This window comes from Apodemus sylvaticus, chromosome 5 (genome assembly GCF_947179515.1).
Source record: "Apodemus sylvaticus chromosome 5, mApoSyl1.1, whole genome shotgun sequence".
In the NCBI taxonomy this organism is placed as follows: domain Eukaryota; kingdom Metazoa; phylum Chordata; class Mammalia; order Rodentia; family Muridae; genus Apodemus; species Apodemus sylvaticus.
In genome coordinates this window covers 66,008,668-66,027,332 of record NC_067476.1, presented here as the reverse complement: position 1 = coordinate 66,027,332, position 18,665 = coordinate 66,008,668, and positions in this window count along the sequence as shown.

The following is an 18,665-nucleotide window of genomic DNA, read 5'->3' as shown; positions in this document are numbered from 1 at the left end:
AAAGAAAAAAACCACATGGTCATTTCATTGGATGCTGAAAAAGCATTTGACAAAATTCAGCATCCTTTCATGCTTAAAGTCTTGGAGAGAACAGGAATTCAAGGCCCATACCTAAACATAGTAAAAGCAATATACAGCAAACCGGTAGCCAGCATCAAACTAAATGGAGAGAAACTTGAAGCAATCCCACTGAAATCAGGGACCAGACAAGGCTGCCCCCTTTCTCCTTATCTTTTCAATATTGTACTTGAGGTACTAGCTCGGGCAACTCGACAACATAAGGAGGTCAAAGGGATACAAATTGGAAAGGAAGAAGTCAAACTATCATTATTTGCAGACGACATGATAGTCTACCTAAGTGACCCAAAAAACTCCACTAGAGAGCTCCTCCAGCTGATAAACAACTTCAGCAAAGTGGCAGGTTATAAAATCAACTCCAGCAAATCAGTGGCCTTCCTATACTCAAAGGATAAGCAGGCTGAGAAAGAAATTAGGGAAATGACCCCCTTCACAATAGCCACAAACAGTATAAAGTATCTTGGGGTGACTCTTACCAAACATGTGAAAGATCTGTATGACAAGAACTTCAAGACTCTGAAGAAGGAAATGGAAGAAGACCTCAAAAAATAGGAAAACCTCCCGTGCTCATGGATCGGTAGAATCAATATAGTTAAAATGGCCATTTTGCCTAAAGCACTATACAGATTCAATGCAATACCCATCAAAATCCCAACTCAATTCTTCACAGAGTTAGAAAGAGCAATTATCAAATTCATCTGGAACAACAAAAAACCCAGGATAGCTAAAACTATTCTCAGCAACAAAAGAAAATCTGGGGGAATCAGTATCCCTGACCTCAAGCAATACTACAGAGCAATAGTGTTAAAAACTGCATGGTATTGGTACAGTGACAGGCAGGAGGATCAATGGAACAGGATTGAAGATCCAGAAATGAACCCTCACACCTATGGGCACTTGATCCTCTACAAAGAGGCTGAACACATCCAATGGAAAAAAATAGCCTTTTCAACAAATGGTGCTGGTTCAACTGGAGGTCAGCATGCAGAAGAATACGAATTGATCCATCCTTGTCTCCTTGTACTAAGCTCAAATTCAAATGGATCAAGGACCTCCACATAAAGCCAGACACTCCGAAGCTAATAGAAAAGAAACTGGGGAAGACCCTTGAGGACATCAGTACAGGGAGAAAGTTTCTGAACAGAACACCAATAGCATATGCTCTAAGAGCAAGAATTGACAAATGGGACCTCATAAAATTACAAAGTTTCTGTAAGGCAAAGGACACCATCAAGAGGACAAATCGGCAACCAAGAAATTGGGAAAAGATCTTCACCAATCCTACATCAGATAGAGGGCTAATATCCAATATATATAAAGAACTCAAGAAGTTAGACTCCAGAAAATCGAACAACCCTATTAAAAAATGGGATACAGAGTTAAACAAAGAATTCTCACCTGAAGAACTTCAGATGGCGGAGAAGCATCTTAAAAAATGCTCAACTTCATTAGTCATTAGGGAAATGCAAATCAAAACAACCCTGAGATTTCATCTTACACCAGTCAGAATGGCTAAGATTAAAAATTCAGGAGACAGCAGGTTTTGGAGAGGGTGTGGAGAAAGAGGAACACTCCTCCACTGCTGGTGGGGTTGCAAATTGGTACAACCACTCTGGAAATCAGTCTGGCGGTTCCTCCGAAAACTGGGCACCTCACTTCCAGAACATCCTGCTATACCACTCCTGGGCATATACCCAGAGGATTCCCCACCATGTAATAAGGATACATGCTTTACTATGTTCATAGCAGCCCTATTTATAATTGCCAGATGCTGGAAAGAACCCAGGTATCCCTCAACAGAAGAGTGGATGCAAAAAATGTGGTATATCTACACAATGGAGTACTATTCAGCCATTAGAAACAATGAATTCATGAAATTCTTAGGCAAATGGATGGAGCTAGAGAACATCATACTAAGTGGGGTAACCCAGACTCAAAAGATGAATCATGATATGCACTCACTAATAAGTGGTTATTAACCTAGAAAACTGGAATACCCAAAACATAATCCACACATCAAACGAGGTACAACAAGAAAGGAGGAGTGGCCCCTGGTTCTGGAAAGACTCAGTGAAGTAGTATTCGTTAAAACCAGAACGGGGAAGTGGGAAGGGGTGGGTGGGAGGACAGGGGAAGAGAAGGGGGCTTACGGGACTTTCTGGGAGTAGGGGACTAGAAAAGGGGAAATCATTTGAAATGTAAATAAATTATATCGAATAAAAAAAATTAAAAGCTAAAAAAAAATTTCCAACTATAAATCTGATAAACTACTCATTGTGTGCTTTCAAAATAACAGTTTCTGGGAAAAGTAAAAGAGGCAGAACTGCCTGCAGTAGGATCTTGGACCATCCAAACTGCCCAGAAGAAACTCCTTGATCTAGTATGCTGCATCCAAGTTGAACATAGAGCTCCAGATATACAGCTTTTGTGAGTTATAACCCAGGATGTTATGGTGACACAGCTGCTTTTGAGTAGTCCTGCTTTTGTAAGTAATCCCTCAGTCATTCTTATTAGCAACACCAATGAAGTTGTCAGTTTACACAAGAACTGAAATATAAATACACACAAGCACATATGCACACAAGCAAACACACACACACACACACACATGCAGTGTTAAGGATGACATTCATACTGCAATTCCTATTGTGGACTTATAGGAATGGAAATAAGAAACAGGTAATGGACCCAAAGAATATATCGAATCAGGTAAGTGAATTCTGATATCCTAAATCTGCGGAATAATCTACCTTGGCCCCATATACTGCCCTCTAAATACCTTAGGGGGGGGTTAAACTCTGCCTTCAAACTCACATTGAGACACTTCTTCATGAACATGATAGCCATAATTTTTCTACCAATACATAGTTTCTTAAGCTCCAAGAATAAATAAAATTTCTCCATATCTCTCTCTATCAGTCCGGGTGTGAATCATTTTGCTTTTCCAAGCAGCACCTCAAAATTCGTCCAACATCTATTCACTACCCACATCCAAAGCTGCTTTCCTATTTTTAAACACTTGAAACAGATGCCCTTCACTCTGTAAAAATGTGTGTCTCAGAGAGTCTGGGCTGCTATAACAAGCTACCATAGCCTAGGTTGTTTCTAAGCAAGACAAACTTCTTCCTGGCAGATCTGGAGAGTAAAAGCCTGAAATTAAGATATCAGTTTGAGTAGGTTCTGGTAGGGGTTCGCTTCTGAGATGGAACTTTCCATGGTAATTTCACCAGCAAAGGAAGAGCAAAGAGGGAAATAGAGCTTTTTTTTTTTCTTTACATAATTTATAATTTACATCATTCATTAACATCTCAGCATTACAACCTCAGATATAATGCCAATTTCTTATTTATTTATTTATTTATTTATTTATTTATTTATTTATTTATTTTACATATTGGTCACATCCACACCTCTATGTCTCCTCTCCTCCTAGTCCAACCACTACAAATTCTTCTTCCATTTATTACTCAGATGTAATGTCAAGCTCTTATTTATTTATTTTTATTTATTTATTTATTTTACATATTGATCACATCCCCACCTCTATCTCTCCTCTCCTCCCAATCCAACCATTACAAATTCTTCTTCCATTTATTACTCTTTCCCCTTCTCCTCAGAGAAATGAAAGCCCCTCCCCCTCTTTATGTATCACCGCAACCTGGGACACGCAGTTACAGAAGGCCTAAGCTCATCCTCTCCCACTGAAGCCCAACAGGGTAGTCCAGTTAAGGGAAGGGGATCCAATGGAAGAAACAGTCATAGACAGCTCCTATTCAAATTGTAAAGGGACCCCAATGAAGTCCAAGCTACACATCTGCTACAAATGTGTAGGGGGCCTAGGTCCAGCCACAGCATGCTCTGTGGTTCGTGGTTCAGTCTCCCTGAGCCCCCATGGACCCACATTAGTTGACTCTGTAGGTCTTCTCATGGTGTCCTTGACCCCTCCAGCTCACTCAAATTCTTTCCTGGACTCCTTGATTTAATCAGCTGCATCCAAGTTGTACAGAGAGCTCCAGAGATGCAGACTTTGTGAGTGGTCACCCTCAGATTCTGTTTTCCTTATTACTCTTATTTCCGTTTTCATATTTTAAATTATTTTATTCATTTCCTTCACCTGTTTAGTTGTATTTCCCTGTGTTTCTTTAAGGGATTAATAAGTTTTTTCTTTAAAGGGAATCTGATTGATTGCATGTTTCTGTATTTCTTTGAGGTATTCATTTGTTTCCTCTTTAAAAGCATCAACCAGCTTTATAAGGTTGGATTTAAGATCATTTTCTTATTCTTCAGGTGTGTTACAATATCCAAGTCTTCCTGTATTGGGACAGGTAGGCTCTGAAAGTGTCATATTGCCCTAGCTCTTGTAGTTGGTGTTCTTCTGCTGGTCTTTATCTATCTAGTTGTCCCTGAATGTCCCTGGAGTAGCAGGTATCCAGAAGGCAGTACTAAACTGAATGCCCCCCTCCCCCCCCCCCACTCCCCCACCCCCCACCCCCCCCACCCCCACCCCCCCCACCCCCCCACCCCCCACCCCCTGACCCCCCCAACCCCCCCACCCCCCCACCTCCCCCCCCCCATGCAGCAGGTCTCTGGTAAGCAACCTTGGCCTGCATGTTGCTGCATGGGCAGACCTGGGTGTGAGGTGGGATAGGTGGAGTCCAACAGAATAGTTGTCAGACAACAAAGCTCAGGGGCCAGCATGCAGCTAGCTCAGGGCTCTGGAGCATCTCAAATGAATTTACAATCAATATATAAAATGTGTTCATTGAATCCACCATTCTGGTGGTTATGTATGAAGTAAAAGGGCTTCTGTAGAAACTGTTTGTTCATAATGTCTAGTTTTACTGATCTTTTCCTAACTAGCCAAAAAGTAAGCAAAGTTGAAAATGGTTATTTAGTTTATGATGAATTCTACAAGGGATACTGGAAAACTACGAAGTATACATTGTCTCTCATTTGGACAGGGTGTGTAATCAACCCTCTTTCTCCATTAGATGACCATTTTGTAAATGTTAAAACCTCCACACATATATCATAATTATGAAGATTCCTCTTCCGTGGCATAAAAGACAGAAACTCAGAATGCTGGAAGGGAAATGCCATAAAATCTATAGACATTACCAACAGAATCACAGGCATAGAAGATAGGATAGAAGAAACTGATATGTTGGTCAAAGAAAATCCCAAATCTAAAATGTTTCTAACACAAAGCATCCAGGAATTTGGGACTCTATGAAAAGACCAAACCTAAGAATAATAGGAATAGAAGAGAATCACCAACTCAAGATCTCAGGAAATAAATTAAACAAAATCATAGAAGAAAACTTCCCTAACCTAAAAAATAGATGGCAATAAAGGTACAAGAAATTTATAGAAGACCAAATAGATTAGACCAGAAAAGAAAATCCTCCCATCACATAATAATCAACACTAAACGTAAAGAACAAAAAAAGAATGTTAAAAGCCACATGAGAAAAAGGCCAAGCAACATTTAAAGGCAGACCTATCAGAATTACACTTGACTTCTCAACAGAGACTCTAGAAACCAGAATATACAGGACAGATGCCTTGTGAGCCCTAACTGCAGATGTCAGTGTAGACTACTATACCCATCAGATGGAAAAACCAAGTTATTCTATGACAAAAATAATTTTTAAGAATGTTTCTACTAATCCATCCCTACAGAAAATACTAGTGGGAAAACTCCAACACAAGGAGGGTAACTACACCCAAAAATGCCACAGGAAATTAATCTTTTCACAGCAAAACCAAAATAAGAGAATCAAACACACAAAGACTCTTTCTCACACGCACACAAACACACATGCAAATTTACACACAGACACACATGCACACAACCACCATTATAAAAAAATAAACTAATAATCATTGTTCATTAAAATCCCTCAACATCAATGGACCCAATCCACCAATGAAAAGACACAAACTAACAGATTGCATATGTAAACAGGATCCATTGTTCTGCTGAATGGGGGGAATGCTGGATGAGGAGAAACACTTCAGCAAAAAAGATAGATAATATCTAAGAGTAAAAGGTTCTAAAAAGACTTTCCAAGCAAATAGGCCCAAGAGACAAGCTAAAAGTAATCAAAAGAGATAGGAAAAGACATTTCATACTCATCAAAAAAAAAAAAAAATCCACCAAAATGACATCTTAATTCTGAATATCTATGCTCCAAATGCAAGAGTACCCACATTTGTTAATGAAACATTACTAAAGCTTAAATCACACATTGAACCCCATATATTAATAGTGGGAGGCTTTAGCACTCCAGTTTCACCAAGGTACAGGACATCACAACAGAAAATAAACAGAGAAATAAAAAAAAAAAAAGATGTTGTCTACCAAATGGATCTAACAGGTTTATACAGAACCTTTCACCCAATGACAAAGCAGATCATGGAACCTTCTCCAAAATTGACCATATACTTGATCACAAAGCAATAATTAACAAATACAAAAAGTTGAATTAGCCCCTTGCATCTTATCAGATCACCATGTATTAAAGCTAGATGTCAACAACAGAAACAGAAAACCTACAATCTCATGGAAACTGAAAAACTCTCTACTCAATGACTACTGAGTATAGAAAGAAAGAAAGAAAGAAAGAAAGAAAGAAAGAAAGAAAGAAAGAAAGAAAGAAAGAAAGAAAGAAAGAAACCAAAGACTTTCTAGAATTCAAAAAAAGCACAGCATACCCAAACTTATGGGACACAATGAATACAGTATTAAGAGTAAAGTTCAGAGCACTAAGTGCCTTCATAAAGAATTTGGATAAAGCCAGACACTCTGAAGCTAATAGAAAAGAAATTGGGGAAGACCCTTGAGGACATCGGTACAGGGAGAAAGTTTCTGAACAGAACACCAATAGCGTATGCTCTAAGAGCAAGAATTGACAAATGGGACCTCATAAAATTACAAAGTTTCTGTAAGGCAAAGGACACCATCAAGAGGACAAATCGGCAACCAACAAATTGGGAAAAGATCTTCACCAATCCTACATCAGATAGAGGGCTAATATCCAATATATATAAAGAACTCAAGAAGTTAGACTCCAGAAAACCGAACAACCCTATTAAAAAATGGGGTACAGAGTTAAACAATCAATTCTCACCTGAAGAACTTCGGATGGCAGAGAAGCATCTTAAAAAATGCTCAACTTCATTAGTCATTAGGGAAATGCAAATCAAAACAACCCTAAGATTTCATCTTACACCAGTCAGAATGGCTAAGATTAAAAATTCAGGAGACAGCAGGTGTTGGAGAGGGTGTGGAGAAAGAGGAACACTCCTCCACTGCTGGTGGGGTTGCAAATTGGTACAACCACTCTGGAAATCAGTCTGGCGGTTCCTCCGAAAACTGGGCACCTCACTTCCAGAAGATCCTGCTATACCACTCCTGGGCATATACCCAGAAGACTCCCCACCATGTAATAAGGATACATGCTCTACTATGTTCATAGCAGCCCTATTTATAATTGCCAGATACTGGAAAGAACCCAGGTATCCCTCAACAGAAGAGTGGATGCAAAAAATGTGGTATATCTACACAATGGAGTACTATTCAGCCATTAGAAACAATGAATTCATGAAATTCTTAGGCAAATGGATGGAGCTAGAGAACATCATACTAAGTGAGGTAACCCAGACTCAAAAGGTGAATCATGGTATGCACTCACTAATAAGTGGTTATTAACCTAGAAAACTGGAATACCCAAAACATAATCCACACATCAAATGAGGTACAAGAAGAAAGGAGGAGTGGCCCCAGGTTCTGGAAAGACTCAGTGAAACAGTATTCGGCAAAACCAGAACGGGGAAGTGGGAAGGGGTGGGTGGGAGGACAGGGGAAGAGAAGGGGGCTTACGGGACTTTCGGGGAATGGGGGGGCTAGAAAAGGGGAAATCATTCGAAATGTAAATAAATTATATCGAATAAAAAAATTAAAAAAAAAAGAATTTGGAGAGTTCTGTTAGTGTATGTATTTTTATTGGAGAATCGAGTCCACTGATATTAAGAGATATTAAGGAAAAGTGATTGGTTTTTTTTTTCTGTTATTGTTGTTAGTAGAGGTGGAGTTATGTTTGTGTGGCTCTCATCTTTTTTTTTTTTTTTTGGTTTCTTAAAAGAAGATTAATTTCTTGCTTTTTCTAGTGTGTACTTTCCCTCCTTTTGCTGATGCTTTCCATTAACTATCCTTTGAAGGGCTGGATTTGTGGAAAGATTGTGTAAATTTGTTTTTATCATGGAATATCTTGTTTTCTCCATCTATGGTAATTGAGAGTTAGTAGCCTGGGTTGACATTTGTGTTCCCTTATGGTTTATATGAAATCTGTCCAGGATCTTCTGGCTTTCAATCTCTGGTGAGAAGTCTGGTGCAATACTGATAGGTCTGCCTTTATATGCTACTTGACCTTTTTCCCTTACAGCTTTTAATATTCTTGCCTTGTTTAGTGCCTTTGGTGTTTTAATTATTGTGTGACTGGAGGAATTTCTTTTCTGGATTTAGCAGGTATTTATAGAACATTTTACCCTAAAACAAAAGAATATAACTTCTCAGCAACTCACAGTACCTTCTCCAAAATTGACCATATAATTGGTCACAAAACAGACCTCAGCAGATATAAGAAGATTGAAATAATCCCAAGTACCCTATCAGATCACTACGGACTAAGGCTGGTCTTCAATAACAACAAACAGAACAGAAAGCCCACATACACATGGAAAATGAACAATATTCTACTCAATAATAACTTGGTCAAGGAAGAAACAGAGAAAGAAATTAAAGGCATTTTAGAATTTAATGAAAATGAAGGCACTACATATCCAAACGTATGGGACACAATGAAAGCAGTGCTAAGAGGAAAACTCATAGCTCTGAGTACCTCCAAAAAGATACTGGAAAGAGCATACACTAACAGCTTGACAGCACAGCTGAAGGCTCTAGAACAAAAAAAAGCAAATACACACAAGAGAAATGGTCGGCAGGAAATAATAAAAATCAGGGCTGAAATCAACCAAGGAGAAACAAAAAGAACTATACAAAGAATAAACAAAATCAGGAGCTGGTTCTTTGAAAAAAACAACAAGATAGATAAACCCTTAGCCAAACTAACCAGAGGGCACAGAAACAGTATCCAAATCAGGAAAATCAGAAATGAAAAGGGAGAGATAACAACAGATACTGAGGAAATAAAAAAAAAAAAAATCAACAGATCATACTTCAAAAGCCTATACTCAACAAATGTGGAAATAGATGAAATGGACAATTTTCTAGACAGACACCTGGTACCAAATTTAAATCAGGATCAGATAAATGATCTAAACAATCCCATAACCCCTGAAGAAATAAAAGTGGTCATTAGTAGTCTCCCAACCAAAAAAAAAAAAAAAAAAACCAGGACCAGATGGGTTCAATGTAGAGTTCTATCAGACCTTCAAAGAAGACCTAATACCAATACTCTTCAAACTATTCCACAAAATACAAACAGATGGAAGACTACCCAATTCTTTTTATGAAGTCACAATTAGCCTGATACCTAAACCACACAAAGACCCAACAAAGAAAGAGAACTTTAGACAAATTTTCCTTATGAATATTGATACAAAAATACTCAATAAAATTCTTGACAACTGAATCCAAGAACATAGCAAAATGATCATCCACCATGATCAAACAGGCTTCATCTCAGGGATGCAGGGATACTTCAACATACAGAAATCCATCAATGTAATCCACTGTATAAACAAACTTAAAGAAAAACACCACATGATCATTTCATTAGATGCTGAGAAAGCATTTGACAAAATGCAGCACCTCTTCATGATAAAAGTCTTGGAAAGATCAGGAATTCAAGACCCATACTTAAACATAGCAAAAGCAATATACAGCAAACCAGTAGCCAACATCAAAATAAATGGAGAGAAACTTTAAGCAATCCCACTAAAATCGGGGACTAGACAAGGCTGCCCTCTCTCTCCATACTTATTCAATATAGTACTTGAAATTCTAGCTAGAACAATCAGAAAACAAAAGGAGCTCAAATGGATACAAATCTGAAAGGAAGAAGTCAAACTATCACTATTTGCAGATGATGTGATAGTATACTTAAGTGACCCAAAAAACTCCACTAGAGAACTCCTACAGCTGATAAACAACTTCAGCAAAGTGGCCGGATATAAAATTAACCCAAGCAAATCAGTAGCCTTCCTATACTCAAAGGACAAACAGGCTGAGAAAGACATTAGGGAAATGACACCCTTCACAATAGCCATAAACAATATAAAGTATCTTGGTGTGACTATAAACAAATAAGTGAAAGATCTGTATGACAGGAACTACAAGTCTTTGAAGAAAGAAATCGAAGAAGACCTCAGAAGATTGAAAAATATTCCATGCTCTTGAATTGACAGGATTAATATAGTAAAAATGGTCATCTTGCCAAAAGCAATATATGGATTCAATGTAATCCCCATAAAAATCCCAACTCAATTCTTCATAGAGTTAGAAAGAGCAATTCTCAAATTCATCTGGAATAACAAAAAAAAAAACAAAAAAACAGGATAGCTAAAACTATTCTCAACAGTAAAAGAATTTCTGGAGGAATCAGTATCCCAGACCTCAAGCAGTACTACAGAGCAAGAGTGTTAAAAACTGCATGATATTGGTACAGTGACAGGCAGGTAGATCAGTGGAATAGAATTGAAGACCCAGAAATGAACCCACACAATTATGGTCACTTGATCTTTGACAAAAGGAGCTACAACCATCCAATGAAAAAAAGATGGCCTTTTCAAAAAATGGTGCTGTTTCTACTGGAGGTCAGCTTGCAGAAGAATGCAAATTGATCCATTCTTATTTCCTTGTACTAAGCTCAAGTCCAAGTCGATCAAGAACCTCCATATAAAACCAGTCAAACTGAAAGTGATAGAAAAGAAACTGGGGGAGATCCTTGAGCACATGGGCACAGGGGAAAATTTCCTGAAGAGATAACCAATAGCCTATACTCTAAGATCAAGATTTGACCAATGGAATCTCATAAAATTACAAAGTTTCTGTAAGGCAAAGGACACTGTCAAAGGACAAAATAGCAACCAACAAATTGGGAAAAGATCTTTACCAACGCTACATCCTGCCATGGACTGACCCAGCTGGGGGAGTCACTACTGAGGGAGAATCTGGGCTTTGGTATTCAGGAGATACAAGGGTTCAGTGAGTGGCAAGTGACAAACAGAAACAAACACTGAAGCTGTTTGAATCTGAATGTATTTTGTGGCTCTCCAGCAAGAATTTTTATACATAAAAAATTGGCATTATAATTCTAAAAAATGTATCCAGTGAAGCAATTACAAAGAACAATTATCATAAGCATTTGGCACAAGAAGATACAAAATCAATCAGGTATGAATTTAGAAGATCATGTACAAAGCATCACATTCCTTGATCAGAATAAATTTATATAAAATCACCTGTAGTTAATAACAAACTTTCAAGAGTTCAAAAGTTCTCAAGAATACATAGCTATGGCCCCTAGGTCCTGTTTACTTTAAGGAATTTTCATGAGTAATCCTTATATAACATCTAGTTTCTGTCTCTTTAAAGCTCCTCAAAATTCACTTTAAAACTATACTTAAGCAATGCTTTCCATACCACAATGTCAGAGCCAACCTCATCTACACACATAGTCATACAAATTCATATGTTGTTGGGAGGTTATTTTAACAATGTATTATGTTATATAATTGATTATGAAGCAAAGCGTTGAACTTCTAAGAAAAAGGTCATGGCCAGTGACTATATTTCAAAGAATGAACTTTCATTCAAATTTCTTGTTTGGATACTCTCCACCCAGGCTATCAGGAACATCTCATGAATATACAGATAGAATAGGGGAAAACCAAGTCAGGCAAGCTGCCATGAGAACTACAGCTCAAACTTATTCTCCAGCTAGAGAGTTCCACAACCGGTTCCAGGAGACCTCCTCCCTTTGGAGTCTAATGCCTCAGTCTGTGAAACTTTGTCACACAGAGCCTACTGGAGTTGGTGTGGCAACATCCAACAGAGTGCTAATATCCAAGATATACAAAGAATTCAAGAAGTTAGACTCCAGAGAGCCAAATAGCCCTATTAAAAAATGGGGTACAGAGCTAAACAAATAATTTTCACCAGAGGAATATCAAATGGCTGAGAAGCACCTAAAGAAATGTTCAACATCCTTAATCATCAGGGAAATGCAAATCAAAACAACCCTGAGATTTCACCTCACACCAGTCAGAATGGCTAAGATCAAAAACTCAGGAGAAAACAGGTGCTGGCGAGGATGTGGAGAAAGAGGAACACTCCCCCACTGCTGGTGGTATTGCAAGCTGGTACAACCACGCTGGAAATCAGTCTGGTGGTTCCTCAGAAAACTGGACACTTCCAGAGGACCCCGCTATACCACTCCTGGGCATATACCCAGAGGATTCCCCAGCACGTAATAAGGATACATGCTCCACTATGTTCATAGCAGCCCTATTTATAATAGCCAGAAGTTGGAAAGAACCCAGATATCCCTCAAGGGAGGAAGGGATACTGAAAACGTGGTATATTTACACTATGGAATACTACTCAGCTATTAAAAACAATGAATTCATGAAATTCTTAGGCAAGTGGGTTCAACTGCAGACTGTCATCCTGAGTGAGGCAACTCATTCACAAAAGAACACACACATGGTATGCACTCACTGATAAGCAGATACTATTCCAGAAGCTCAGAATACCCAAGAAGCAATTCACATATCAAATGATGCCCAAGAAGAAGGAAGGGAAGGCCCCTGGTCCTGGAGAGGCTCGGTGCAGCAGTGTAGGGGAATACCAAGATAGGGAATGGGAAGGGGGCAATTGGGGAACAGGGAGAGGGAAGAGGGCTTATGGGACTTTCAGGGAGGGGAGATCCAGGAAAGGGGATATCATTTGAAATATAAATAAAGAATATATTGAATAAAAAAAAGATATGATTCTTTGAGAAAATCAACATGATAGACAAACCCTTAGCCAACCTAACTAAAAGACAGAGACAGTATCCAAATTAACAAGATCAGAAATTAAAAGGAAGACATAGCAACAGACTTCAGGGAAATTCAAAAAATCATAGGTCCTACTTCAAAAGCCTGTGCTCCAGAAAATTGGGAAACTGAAATGAAATGGATGATTTTCTAAACAGGTATCACTTCCCAAAATGGAAGCAAGATAAGGTAAACTATCTAAAGGGTACTGTAATCCTTAAGGAAATATAATTAATTATAATTAATTAATGGGGGAAAAGACGTCTTGCTTCTGTGACACCATCCATACTGGATCTTTATGGAGACTTCTCCAATCATCCTGCTGTGGCTCTGTGTCATGGAGATCCTGCAGCTTTGGAACAGTAGGGCTAACTTAAGAGACCAAGTAGAGATCCCTTTGATCTCTTCCCATTCAGAAGTTGTTCTCATTTTTCTATTAAGAAATCCATGTTAATTCTGTACCTTATGAGAAAGGAAACATCTAGCACTATACATAGTGGCCCCTTTGCCTCATACCTAAGATTTCAGCCATTTGACAGGAGAGGCAGGAGGACAAATCTGGTTGTATAAGTCTCTAGTGTTTTCATTTTACAAGGCTAAGGAGAGCTGAGAGAGTGGTTGGAACCCTTTCAAGCATTCCAAGCATTCACAGATGATATGATTTTGTGGTGGACCACTTCAGAGTCCTGGTCCTGGGCCTGGGTGGTAACTGAGCTGGTGAGGCCAGTGTTGTCTTTCTCCCTTATACCCAGAACCGGGGCAAGCTCTCCAGCACGGCCCTGGCTAGGCTACCTGTCCCTGCCATCAGCAGGAGGCAGGCTCACCTCTCCTGCTCTTCTGTACTTGGGGCCAGTTCATCTGCACACACCCTCCCAAGCCAACTTCACTGTGCTGTCCAGTCAAGGTTCAGGGCCCAGCCTTTCAAGCGCTACAGCCTGTGAGGGTCTGGGAGAGCTCGCAAGCTCTCACCCTCTTAGGGATGGCTCACCTGTGCTTTTGCCATCAGGGCCACCTCTGCTGCCCAGGTGAGGTGCAAGGGCTGATCTCCAAGTATTCCACTGGGCGAGAGACAGGGTCTGCTCACCTACTCTCATGACCTCATGATGAGACCTCCTGACATTGGTGTTAAGAGAGGCAAAACAGACAGCGCATCACCCTGGCACCCATGTGACCTCACCATAGAATAATGTCAGGGACAGCTCTCCCTTATTCTAGCCCTTGAGGCTAGCTCACCAGTTCTCCCTGCCCTGAGGGTCAGCTCTGTTATACTGTCCAGAAGATATCAAGGTTCATTCTCCCAAGTGCTGCAGTTCAGTGAGGGTCTACTTCTCCCAAGCTCATGACTCTGTGAGCTGCTTTGCTGTCTGCCAACGGTGGTGAGGGAAACAAAGTGGTATCATATCTGCACATTCGCCACCCAAGGAATGCGTGGTAGGGTCATCTCTCCTACCCCACCACCAGGACCAGCTCCACTGTGCTGCCTGTACAAGGGGCAAGACATAAACTTCCAAATGATGCCAGGGGTGAGAGATGGGGTCAGCTCTCCCGAGTGTCACATTTAGTGATTGATGTGGCCTGTCATACAGAGCCTTTGGACATCCACGGGTTCCCAGAGGCTGCCCCAAACAGGGACAGCCCCATGTTCTCTAGTGGTAATATGAGCCAGGGGCAGGGTGTGGAGGTTGAAGGGTGGGAGGGGGTGGGAGCATGGGGTGGCGAGGGTAAAATTTCTCTTAATAAACGGCAACTTTGTTTCAAAACAGCAAGGAACAGATAGCATGTAAAATGTAGTAAGTCACCCTTTGTTCATCCTCATTACAAGATGGCGCTGGCCAGATGCAGCTCCCTGGTAGTAAATAATTTTAGTACATGCGCAGTGTGCTGTATTCGTTATCACACTTACATGGTAATGAAGTATAAAAGAATTATCTTTTCTAGAAATAACATCTAATGAATTACCATCTCTAGAAAGTTTAAATCGCTTCAGACAAAAATCAGGAGAGAATGGTTGTTTATGCAATGCTACCTCATCCCCTGAGGTCTCATATTCTCAAGAGAGCCAATCATTTAGGCCCCAGTAATAAACTCTCCAACGGGGGGGAAAAACACTCAAGAGAGACGTGGTAGGCAATCAGCCTGCTCCGGCTCCAGTCAGTGAATTGGAACAACTCTGGTGTAAGTAAAGCAAAGCAACCCCATGCGCACCATCTGTTACACATCTCCTCAGTGTGTGAAAAAACTGGTGAAGCAAAGACTTCTGTCAGAGTCTAGCATGGCTCACAGGACCGGGAGGATGCTTTCCATCACTGGTGATGTAACCAAATGGTTAGGGCTTGGGATGTAATGCTGTCTGCAAAATGATAGGAAAATGAGAGCAGATAGGTGCAGGTTAGAGACCAACTCACACTATATGCCTTTAATATGCTTTGAGAGTTCTTTATGTAACTTAGGTATGATCCTCTTCTCAACTATGAGTTATGAGCATGTTTTCTTCCATGTAGCATGCCTTTTCAGATTTTTAACCTTGTTTTCAGTTGGTTGAAAAGCATTCATTTTGTTGGTTGCTGATTTGTCCTTTTGATGGTGTCCTTTGCCTTACAGAAACTTTGTAATTTTATGAGGTCCCGTTTGTCAATTCTTGATCTTAGAGCATAAGCTATTAGTGTTCTGTTCAGGAACTTTCCCCCTGTACCAATGTCCTCAAGGGTCTTCCTCAGTTTCTTTTCTATTAGCTTCAGAGTGTCAGGTTTTATGTGGAGGTCCTTGATCCATTTGGAGTTGAGCTTAGTACAAGGAGACAAGGATGGATCAATTCGCATTCTTCTGCATGCTGACCTCCAGTTGAACCAGCACCATTTGTTGAAAAGGCTATCTTTTTTCCACTGGATGTTTTCAGCTCCTTTGTCAAGGATCTTTGGCCATAGGTGTGTGGGTTCATTTCTGGATCTTCAATCCTATTCCATTGATCAGCCTGCCTGTCACTGTATCAATACCATGCAGTTTTTAACACTATTGCTCTGTAGTATTGCTTGAGGCCTGGTTCTGGAAAGACTCAGTGTAGCAGTAGGGCAAAACCAGAACAGGGAAGTAGGAAGGGGTGGATGGGAGAAAAGGGAGGAGGGAAGAGGGCTTATGGGACTTTTGGGGAGTGGGGGGCCAGAAAAGGGGAAATCATTTGAAATGTAAATAAAAAAATACATCGAATAAAAAATAATTAAAAAAAGAAAAGTATTCATTAGGCTCAATTTACTAATTTATACCTATTAATCTATAGTGCCCAATTTTTTCAACTGATACATCATAATTAACATGATGAAACCTTTCTATTGTATATAATGTCTAAGAGCTCTCCATTATGTTCACTGACTTTAATGTTTTACCTCATATTACTTTATTAAAAAATAATGGCTTACTGGGTGGTAGTGGACATGCCTTTAATCTCAGCATTTGGGAGGCAGAGGCAGGAGGATCTTTGTGTTGGACACCAGCCTGGCCTGCATAGTGAGTTCCAAGGCTACACAAAGAAACCATGCCTTGAAAAAAACAAAAAAAAAATATGTGTCTTATATTAGCTTTGAATATATGATATATTTTGAGCTCATTTTGATTTATGATGTAAATTTTATATTAGGTTGATTTTTACACTGAAATGGTCAAGCATCCTGGCATCCTACTGAATGACTTTCACATTTTTATAAAAATCAGTGGGCTAGACCTATGTATATTGTTTTCTGGACTTCCTCTACTCTTCGTCTGTGTGTCCGCTCATCCACCAATATCACAGTGTTTATTTATACAATGCCAGGATAAATCCTGACAACAAGGTTACTTGCTCACTACACTTTATACTTTGGGAAGTCTTGCTTAGGTAGTATAACAACTTTTCCTTTCCATATAAGTTATAGAATAGACAATGCTATATCTAGAGAAAAATCTGACAGATTGGGAATTGAGTGTCAATTTCAGACAGATTAACATCTTATTATACTAAGCTTTTTAGCCCATACAGTGTGTCTATGTATGTAGCTCTTTGGTGTCATTCATCAGTGTTCTCTGAGTTTCGTCATACTAATTCTATGCAGATATGGCTACATTTATACTTAAGTATTCTACTTTACTGACAATAAAGGAGACTTAATTTCATCTCCCATCTTCCACTACTAATATGCAAAGAGCTGATTTCTTTATGGTCATCTTTTGTTATGAAGCATTGCTGGAGTGACTTTTCAACTCTAAAAGATGATGGTAGATTCCTTGGGAACTTCTGTATTGTTTATGTGTGTTTTTTCCTCTCTAACATGCATGATTTTGATTCCTCTACTTCATTCTCCTAACTAGAATTTCCATAAACATAAGGAATGGCAATCCCACCAGCAATGAAAGAGTGTTCCCCTTTGTCCACATCCATGCAAGCATCTGCTGTCACCTGAGTTTTTGGTCTTAGCCATTCTCAATGGTGAGAGGTGGATCTTAGGGTTGTTTTGATTTGCATTTCCTTGATGACTAAAGATGTTGAACATTTCTTTAAGTGCCTGTCAGCCATTTGAGATTCCTCAGTTTTTTTTTTAAAGTATGTATTGACCACTTTTATTTCTTCTAAGAACTTTTGTTATAATTATAACACATTTTTTACTTAGAAATTTGGGGGTCTTAATGTTTAACTTTTCAAGTTCTTTATATATTTTTTTTTCTTTTTTTTTTTTTATTATTCGATATAATTTATTTACATTTCAAATGATTTCCCCTTTTCTAGCCCCCCCACTCCCCGAAAGTCCCGCAAGCCCCCTTCTCTTCCCCTGTCCTCCCACCCACCCCTTCCCACTTCCCCGTTCTGGTTTTGCTGAATACTGTTTCACTGAGTCTTTCCAGAACCAGGGGCCACTCCTCCTTTCTTCTTGTACCTCATTTGATGTGTGGATTATGTTTTGGGTATTCCAGTTTTCTAGATTAATATCCACTTATTAGTGAGTGCATACCATGATTCACCTTTTGAGTCTGGGTTACCTCACTTAGTATGATATTCTCTAGCTCCATCCATTTGCCTAAGAATTTCATGAATTCATTGTTTCTAATGGCTGAATAGTACTCCATTGTGTAGATATACCACATTTTTTGCATCCACTCTTCTGTTGAGGGATACCTGGGTTCTTTCCAGCATCTGGCAATTACAAATAGGGCTGCTATGAACATAGTAGAACATGTATCCTTATTACATGGTGGGGAGTCTTCTGGATATATGCCCAGGAGTGGTATAGCAGGATCTTCTGGAAGTAAGGTGCCCAGTTTTCGGAGGAACCGCCAGACTGATTTCCAGAGTGGTTGTACCAATTTGCAACCCCACCAGCAGTGGAGGAGTGTTCCTCTTTCTCCACACCCTCTCCAACACCTGCTGTCTCCTGAATTTTTAATCTTAGCCATTCTGACTGGTGTAAGATGAAATCTTAGGGTTGTTTTGATTTGCATTTCCCTAATGACTAATGAAGTTGAGCATTTTTTAAGATGCTTCTCCGCCATCTGAAGTT